The 9,888-nt window shown below is 40.6% G+C and overlaps 1 pseudogene; it reads right to left on the bottom strand.

Annotated features, from left to right (window-relative positions):
- Nucleotides 1-9,337: 9,337 nt before the first annotated feature.
- On the bottom strand, nt 9,338-9,588 carry LOC110207835 (large ribosomal subunit protein eL39-like; annotated as a pseudogene).
- Nucleotides 9,589-9,888: the final 300 nt, after the last annotated feature.

Below are 9,888 nucleotides of genomic sequence, written 5' to 3'. Positions count from 1 at the left end.
GAAATGCCACTCTGGGTTCTCACGCAGTCTGAGCCAGCCAAGTGTTGGGTTGGCCTACGGGTGAATTTTATCTGTATTAGTGTATCTCTGAAATGTGCGTGGTGGGAGTCAGGAACTGGCTGTTTTCTGAAGGTTCGACATCCTCGTTCCACCACTCCCGCCTTCCTCACCTCCTCTCCCCACACCCCACACCCCAAAGCCCTCAGCAGCAAGACACTGTTTTCCCAATGCACCCTTAAAGTGCACTTTAAAAGCCTCTTTGGAATCCAAGGAAATAATTCTCCACTGTGGGAGTCCAAAAAAGAAAACAAGTGGCATCTTAGAGGGTTTGGAGACAAGAAGGATATCCCTGTTTCACAAAGAAAATCCTACAGTCCACAGTATCCTAACTCTCCAAAGCAATATTTTCAGAAAGAGTATCCTTATCTTTTGTTAACTACAGTAAGAAAAAAAATCCCGTGAAGAAATACTGCTTCCTCTTCTACCTACATATTGCCTGGGTAGTCTCACAAGCTTCCACTATTAATAATATGTAAGAAGGGAGAAGTTTGGCAGGAGGAAATGAGCATGGAAGTTACCTTGTCACTTGGCATGGATTGGACGTCATGTAGTCAGCACCACCACCACCACCACCACCGGTATCTTTCCACGTTGTATGAGTGATCCTGGGGCAAGCAGTTCAGATCAGATTTAAAAATCAAATAATTCCAGATGAGCCATCCTAACTCACTTAAATCAAATTGTCTCACTTAAAAACAAACAAACAAAAGACAATACTCCCTAAGGTATGTGGGGCTCTACCAAGAGGGATTTGACATACTGAGGGTTTAGTGGAGAAGGCTGGATCTTTTACTGGAGAAGACTGGATCTTTTACTGGATAGTGAGGGGATATTTTCTAATCCACTTTTTCGGCCATTTCAGTCGTGTCTGATTCTGTGAGTCCATTTGAGGTTTCTCGGCAAAATGCTAGAGTAGTTTGCTATTTCCTTCTCCAGCTCATTTTACAGATGAGGAAACTAAGGAAAACAGGATGAAGTGATTTGCCCAGGTTCATACAGCCAGTGTCTGATGTCACATTTGGACTCAGGTCTTCTGGACTTCAGGCCCCCTCTATCCTTTGTACCACTTAGTGCCCTTCTAATCTACTCCAAGGGCCAATTTGATGTTGGGGTAGCCTACCTCTCTTGTCAGTTCATCTAGTATTGAGGGGAAGGAGAGGGAAAAGCTAGACTACTTATTTGCCAAGCATGAGGGGAGTCAGGATAGCTCCCATAAGTTGTTTTTTTTTAATTAACTTAGCTGATCTGGACTGCTCACTATAGCATAAATTTTCCAATTATACATATGGGAAGAAAGGGGAAGTATTGAGGCCTAATCTTAGGTTGGCTTTCCTCATTTTAATCAAGAGACAATGGGTATGTCTATATTCTGTTTGGGTGTTTATCAAATGTTCCAGAGTCTGGATATCCTGCTGGAAAACATCATTAAATTGAACTCAACAAAGAAATCCCTTATCAACCTTTCCTATAAGTTGAGTAATATCTGCAAATCTAAATAACCAGTTGTAACACAACTTTGGGAATGCCCAGATCACCTTAAATGGAGACACCTGTGGGAGAAGTCAGGGACACACTTCTTGGAGAAGATATTCTGTTCCCCCACCTTGTGGGTGCAAGCTGCCTCTTTCTTTCCGTTGGCTGTGTAGCCAGAACTGGCTGCATCTTTAAAACTACCAGACTGGTAAAGTCAGCATAAGTATCAAGAAGTTGTACAAGAGAAAGGTTATCTCCTTTCTCTTTTAGGTCTTGTGGCCTGGAGAAGCCGACTTTGGGTTTTGGTCTGTTTTGTTTGTCCTTTTCAGTTCTAGTTACAAGCTATGGAGATCCCAGATGCTGGGGCTAGAGCCCTGGTAACCTTGGAGGTAGGATTCCAGGATGAATATTGCTGCAGGGAAGCTCTGAGAAGCCAGGGTGTCAGCATACAAGCCCAGGGGGGCACTGGACTTGGAACTTAGAAGGACCATACCATAGGAAGTGAATTAAACAGAAAATCTAACTCCCTTTCTTCACCAGAGACTGAGGTGATGTGGACGGAAGAGGGGGATATTATACCTCCCAGGCGTTGTGGGAATGTTTATATGTTTGCTCTGGTTATACTTTTGAAGTAAATATTCTTTTGTAAAAATTAGTCTGTTAAGTGGTTAAATGGAACTGGGGTGCAGGAGACCAGTAAAATTTGAGGAACACTAATGGGGGGGGTCTTGAGCCGATAGTAGAGAGGTACAGGAAAACCATAGGGAAGGGATGAAATGTAGCACACCTGGCCTTCAGGCAGTGGAGACCTGGGTAGGCACTGTTACAGTTGTGCTCTCTCACCTACGCTTGTCTCTCATTTTCTTTTTCTTTTCAAAGTTTGACTGATGTGTTTTCTACAGCACAGTCATTTCCATGTGGCTCCCTCACCTCCACTGGGAAAACCCTCCCATAGAAAAAATAAAAGTTAAACTAAAACTAGCAACCCACAGGACGGACAATATGCATAGATACAACATTCCTCACCTTTAATCTCATTTGTATTTTCTTATCTGTTTTCTGGGACCACAACTATTCATTACATTTAATAAAAGATCAGTTACCTTTTTTCTTTCATTTCATTGTAGTCATTTTATATACATATGTATATATATATAGTTTTCCTAGATCCACTTTCCCTATTCTCCTTAGTTCATACAGGCCTTCATAATTTTTTATAAATTAATAAATAAAGAAGCATTTATTAGGTACTTATTATGTGGCAAGTACTATGTTCTAGAAATACAAATAGAAGGGGCAGGTAGGTGGCACAGTAGATAGAGCATGGCCCTGAAGTCAGGAGTACCTGAGTTCAAATGCGGCCTCAGACCAAACACTTGACACATACAAGCTGTGTGACCCTGGGCAAAGTCACTTAACGCCAATTACCTTTAAAAAATGTAAGCTTCTTGAGGGCAGGAACTATCCTTTCCTTCCCCCCCCCCATTTGTGTTTCTATTTTTTTTTTAAGACAGTTGGGGTTAAGTGACTTTGCCCAGGGTCACACAGCTAGTGTCAAGTATTTGGTCTGAGGCCGCATTTGAACTCACATCCTCCTGACTTCAGGGCTGGTGCTTTATCCATTCCACCACCTAGCTACCCTAGAAGCTTACATTTTAATAGAAGGAGAAAAGAGTAGTGGCCAGGCAGGAGACTTTAGTTTGAAAAGTTACACGAATGCTGAGTGGGGTAACAAGGGAGTAGATTGACACATCCTTACCAGGAGGAGTTAGAGTTTATTTTATCATGATTCCAGAACTAGAGAGCAGTGTGAAGAGAAGGAAGACTATGGTCTACTTGAAATAGTAGACCAAGTAAGGCATCAAGACAGTGTCAGTCCAGAGCAGAATCTCTAGAGATAAAAGGGAGAGTCCTTTGGGAATGATTTATGAGCCAGGAGGCAATGTTTTCAAAAAGATGGTCAGGGAATACAGAATTGAGTAAAACATGTCTGGGATCTGCCAGAAATAGTGGACCAGGTTAGGCAGGTGGAGCAATCATACTCATATAACACAAATTGTTCAGTCCTTCTTCAATCAATGGGTTCCCACTTTGCTTCCAATTCTTTACTATCACAAAAAAAAGTGATACAATGAATATTTTTGTATATATGTAAACTTTCTCTCAGTCCTAAACTTGCTCAGGATTTGTATATGGTGGAGGTTCCTTAGGTGAAAAAAGAAATGAACAGCTTCATGATTTCTTTAAAAAATTCCACTTTGTTTTCTATAATGATTGGACCAATTCACAACTCCACCTATGATGTATTAGCCTGCCTTTCATTCCAGAGGACCTTCAAAAGTAACTGTTTCAGGGGCAGAGCCAAGATGGCAGAGTAAAAGCAGTGACTTGCTTGAGCTCTCCCCCAAATCTCTCCAAATACCTATAAAAAATGGCTCTGAACAAATTCTAAATTAGCAGAACCCACAAAAAGAGAGAGTGAAACAAATTTCAGCCCAAGACAACCTGGATGGTTGAATAGAAAGGTATATCTCACCAGGCTGGGAGAGGAACGCAGTTTGGCGTGGGCGAGTAGGCCTCAGAGGACTGAATCACAGGGAGCTGAGGCAGTGTCCAAACTTTTCAACCCATGAACCCCAAAGACAACTTAGAAAGTCAGTGGGAAAAGTCTGCGTCTATGGTGAAAGAGAGAAGCACAGGGTCCCAGCCCCAGTCCCTCAGGTCGGCCTTGGGCGGCGACTGCCTCCAGAACTTTTGGCCCACCGACTAAGGAGGAATCGAGTGGCTGATCAGAAGTGGATTGCAGGGATCTCTCTGCTGGTGCAGGATTTTCTTGCTTTGCCCGTGCTTTGATCTGGGTCATGGTTCTGGACGGCCGTCCTGGGAGAAGAGGAGCACTGGAATGGTGGAGCTTGTAGTGGTGGTAAAGAGAAAATCCTCTTCACAGTTCCAAGACAGAAAATAGTGCTCGTGGTCACCTCGCCCTTGATTATAGCACCTTGGAAGAACTGAAAATTTACAGGTCCCTAGAAGTATCTCTGAAAACAGCTGCACAAAACCCCCAAAGCTTGGGACAGTACATTCTCCACCCTGGAAGCAGACAACTACCTTAACAAAGAGTTTATAATTCAAGTAATTGACTGAGATCATGAGTAAGCAGCACAAAAAGAGTCAGACCATAGAATCTTTCTTTTGTGACAAAGAAGATCAAAACATACAACCAGAAGAAGACAACAAAGTCAAAGCTCCTACATCCAAAGCCTCCAAGAAAAATTTGAATTGGTCCCAGGTCATGGAAGAGCTCAAAAAGGATTTTGAGAAGCAAGTAAGAGAAGTAGAGGAAAAACTGGGAACAGAAATGAGAGTGATGCAAGAAAATAATGAAAAACAAGTCAACAGCTTGCTAAAGGAGACTCCAAAAAATACTGAAGAAAATAACACCTTAAAAAATAGCCTAACCCAAATGGCAAAAGAGGTCCAAAAAGCCAATGAGGAGAAGAATGCCTTCAAAAGCACAATTGGCCAAATGGAAAAGGAAGTCCAAAAGATTACTGAAAAAAATACTTCCTTAAAAATTAGAATGAGCAATTGGAAGCTAGTGACTTTATGAGAAATCAAGACACTAAAAAATCCAAAAGAATGAAAAATAGAAAACAATGTGAAATATCTCATTGGAAAAACAACTGACCTGGAAAATAGATCCAGGAGAGAGAATTTAAAAATTATTGGACTATCTGAAAGCCATGATCAAAAAAAGACCTAGACATCATCTTTCAAGAAATTATCAAGGAAAACTGCCCTGATATTTAGAACAGAGGGCAAAATAGAAATTGAAAGAATCCACCATCTCCTGAAAGAGATCCCCAAAGGAAAACCCTAGGAATATTGTAGCCAAATTCCAGAGTTCCCAGGTCAAGGAGAAAATATTGCAAGCAGCCAGAAAGAAACAATTCAAGTATTGTGGAACCACAATCAGGATAACACAAGATTTAGCAGCTTCTACATTAAGAGACTGGAGGGCATGGAATATAATATTCTGGAGGGCAAAGGAGATAGGATTACAACCAAGAATCACCTACCCAGCAAAACTGAGTATAATCCTTCAGGGGAAAAAATGGTAATTCAGTAAAATAGGGGACTTTCAAGCATTCTTGATGAAAAGACCAGAGCTGAATAGAAAATTTGACTTTCAAATACAGGACTCAAAATGAAACATGAAGAGGTAAACAGGAAACAGAAATCATAAGAGACTTATTGAGGTTGAACTGTTTACATTCCTAAATGGAAAGATGATATTTATAACTCATGAGAGCTTTGTCAGTATTAGGGTAGTTGAAGGGAAAAAATTATATGTACGTATGTATGTATATAAATGGATAGATAGAGTTGAAGTGTGAGTTGAAGATGAAGGGGTGATATCTGGAGAATAAAATTAAGGGGTGAGAGAGGATTATACTTGGAGAAGGAGAAAGGGAGAGGTAGAATGGGGTAAATTATCTCACATGAAACAGACAAGAAAAGGCTTTTACAGTGAAGGGGAAGAGAGGGAAGGTGAGAGGGAATGAATGAATCTTATTCTCATAGGATTTGGCTTAAGGACAGAATAACATAAATACTCAGTTGGGTATGGAAATCTATCTTACCCTACAGGAAAATAAGGGAGGAAGGGGAGAAGACAGCAGAGGGATGATAGAGCGGAGGGAAGATTGGGGGAGGGGATAATCAGAAGCAAACACTTCTGAGGAGGGACAGGGTCAAAAGACAGAACAGAATGAATGGGAGGCAGGATAGGATGAGGGGAAATATACTTAGTTTTTCACAACATGACTACTACGGATGTGTTTTGTATGACTACACATGTATAACATGTATCAAATTGTTTGCCTTCTCAATGAGGATGGGTGGGGAGGGAGGAAGGCAGAAAATTGGAATCCAAAATTTTAAAAACAAAAGATTAAAAAAAAAACCTTGTTTTCACATGCAACTGGGAAATAAGATATACAGGAAATGGGGTATAGAAATCTATCCTGCCCTACAGGAAAATTGAAGGGGAAGGGGATAAGAGAAGGGGAGGAGAGATAGAAGGGAGGGCAGATTAAGGGTATTCAGAATGCATGCCATTTTGGGGTGAGGGGAGGGACAAGGTGGGAAGAAAATTTGGAACTCAAAATCTTGTGGAAGTGAATGCTGAAAACTAAAAATAAATTAATTAATTTAAAAAATAAAAAAGTAACTTTCTATCTGAATGAATGAATAAATGAAAAAATCATTTATTAACCACTTACTTTACATGTAAAGCATTGTACTAAGCACTGAGGGTAGAAACAGAAAACAGTCCCTGCTCTTAAGGAGCTTACTAATGGGGAAGACAACATATATGTGAGGTTTTGGTTGCAAGTCAGATGGAAAAGTCCTACTGTCCTTACAGTTCAGTTGCAAACATATGATAATGCTTCTCCTTTAATGTCATTTTCACCGATAAAATCATATCAGTTCCTGATGTAGAACCATTTGCGCTCTGTTCTGGGCCTTCTTTTCTCTCTCTACATTATTTCATTTGGTGATCTCATCAACTCCCATGGATTCAATTATCATCTCTATGCTGATGATTCTTAAATTTACTTATGCAGCCCTAACTTCTCTAATGACTTTCAGTCTCACATCTCTAACTGCCTATTGGACAACTCAAATATGATGTCTTTAGACATCTTAACACTTCTCCCTAAACCCTTCCTCCTTTCAAACTTCCCTATTACTGCCACCCTCCTCCCAGTCCCCCAGGCTCACAACCTGAGTCTCATTTTCAATTCCTCACTCTCTCTCACTCCCTATGGCTAATCTGTTGCCAAAGCCTGTCAGTTTTAGCTTCATAACATCTCTCATATATGCCCCCTTCTCTCCTCTGACACTGCTGCTACCCGACGCAGGCTCTCATTACTTGATGCCTGGACTATCACCATAGCCTGCGGGTTGGTCCACCTGCCCCAAATATCTTCCCATTCTAGTCCATTTCCATTCACCTGACACAGTGATTTTTCCTGAAGCATAGGTCTGATCATGTTGCCACATCCCCCCATTCAATATACTGCAGTGACTCCCCTTCACCTCCAGGATCAAATGTAAAATCTTCTGGTGTTCAAAGTCTTTCATAGCCTGCCCCCCTCACCTTATAGGTCTTCTTAAACCTTATATCCCCACTCTTGAATCCATTAACACTGGTCATCCAACACTCCATTACCCTATTCTTTGCATTTTCACTGGCCTTCCCTTATACCTGGAATGTTCTACTTATTTTTTGCCTCCTGGCTTTCCTGTCTTCTTTCAAATCTCAGCTAAAATATCACCTTGTACAGGAAGCCTTTCCCAATACATCCCTCTCTTGATTTCCAATTTCTCCCACAGATAGCTCATTTGTACATAGTTGTTTGCATGTTGTCCTTTCCATTTGACCCTGAACTCTTTGAGAACAGGGTTTCTTTTATCTCTCTCAGTATTTCCAGGGCTTGGCACATAATTGATAAGAGATGTTTAATAAATGCTTATTGACTAATTGGCTGATTTGACAGTGCTAAAGACTTTGGAGACAATACTTTTTTTTCTGGATCTTCAATAGCTACTGCTAACAATTGGCCATCAGTTATCAGTTGTTGCTGGTGGTGATGGGGAAGGTTGTCCCCTTCTCCATAAAGATTTCTTCCCTCAATGGTGGCTTTAGGGACTGGGCTGGCAGCAGATCTGGTAGTTTGGGGGGGCACAGCTATTCCCAAGGCTCTTGAGTTCAGGGTCCTTGTCCATCTTCATCAGGATCTAAGGAGAAATGGTGGTCAAGGTAGTATTGATTTGACTTGCTTGGTTCATACTGTGCCTCTCTCTCTGTCTCTCTCTCTCTCTGTCTCTCTCTCTCTCTGTCTCTCTCTCTCTCTCTCTCTCTCTCTCTCTCTCTCTCTCTCTCTCTCTCTCTCTCTCTCTCTCTCTCTCCCTCTCCCTCTCTCCAACTGCCTTGCTGTTTCACATAAACTGTCTTGCCTCGCCTCGCAGCTTGTTCATTCACAAGTCATCTCTCATGTTCCTGAAGAAAGGAACTGCAGATGTGGCAGACACTGGCTGCCACTACAATTGCACTGCTGGTAGCCGTGGGATGACCATCCCCTACCCCAACTCTCACCTTCTTTACTCCTTGTTCTCCAAATGGTTATCCTCTGTAATCATCTTTACCAAAACAGGTGTGATATAATACCTCAGCGGCATTTTTCTTCATATGGTTATTGATAGTATGCATTTATTCTTTTGAAAATTGTTAATATTCTTTGACCACATCTATTAGGGAATGCCTTATAGTCATATCTGTGTCAATTTCTTGTGTGTCTCTTAAAATAGATTTTTAATTGATACCTTTTCATTATATACCACCTAGATTTCTCCCTATTATCCTTCCCCATAACCTTTCCTATTGAACTATCTCTTATAACAAACAATGTTTTTTAGAAAAGAAAGGAAGAAAGTGGGGGGAATTCAACAAAAACAAACATAAAAAAAACTGCCATATTCAATGATCCACATCCCACTCCACCTCTGCAAAAGAGTGGATGGAAATGTCTTCTAGCTCTTCTTTGGACCAAGTTTTTTTTTTAAATTTTGGAATATTCGTTTTTATTGTTTTGTAGTTGTTTTTCTTTCAATCTACATTGCTATAGTATATCTTTTCTTAATATCACAAACCTGTTTATTACTGAACTTATCAACACAATGCATGAAAAGAAAAAGGCAAGGCTGGTTTCTTCAGCAAGTTTTTTATATCTGTACCTTAACAAACAGCTTCACAAATGGGAGGATGGTAGCATTTGCTTCTTCTCAGGGGGGATGTAGTAAGACGTTTAGACTTGGTATAAAATAAATACATACCATCACATTTGTATAAACTCAACTTGGTTTTTCTCCAGTGTCTGAGTAGTACCTGATCTTATCACCAGTTTTCATGCAAACCCACTAATGGATGGTATAGTTTTGCTTCTGTTTATCGGCAAGAAACCTCTTTATTCTGAAAATTTTGTGAAAAATAAGATGAAAAGGTCACTAAGTGCAGGCACCATAATGCCAGAAAAAGCAAATGAAGTTCTGTATAACTTGAACATCAGATTCAATCTCTCATTTTCAACTGCCTGGATATTCATTTAAAACTTAAACCCAAGAGAATTAAAAATGGACTCACTGTCTTCAACTTAAAACTTAAAGAGATAGCCTGGTATAGTAGAAAGAGAGCTGATCTTGGAGTTAGGAGACATGAGTCTGAATCCCATTGAGCCTAGTGAATGACTTTGGGCAATTTTCGCTTCCGCAAAACTCATGTAACAGGGG

Source organism: Phascolarctos cinereus, unplaced genomic scaffold (genome assembly GCF_003287225.1).
Source record: "Phascolarctos cinereus isolate Bilbo 61053 unplaced genomic scaffold, phaCin_HiC Scaffold_4;HRSCAF=312, whole genome shotgun sequence".
Taxonomy (NCBI): domain Eukaryota; kingdom Metazoa; phylum Chordata; class Mammalia; order Diprotodontia; family Phascolarctidae; genus Phascolarctos; species Phascolarctos cinereus.
Note: the sequence above shows the minus strand (reverse complement) of the source record. Positions and strands in the feature narration are given on the sequence as shown.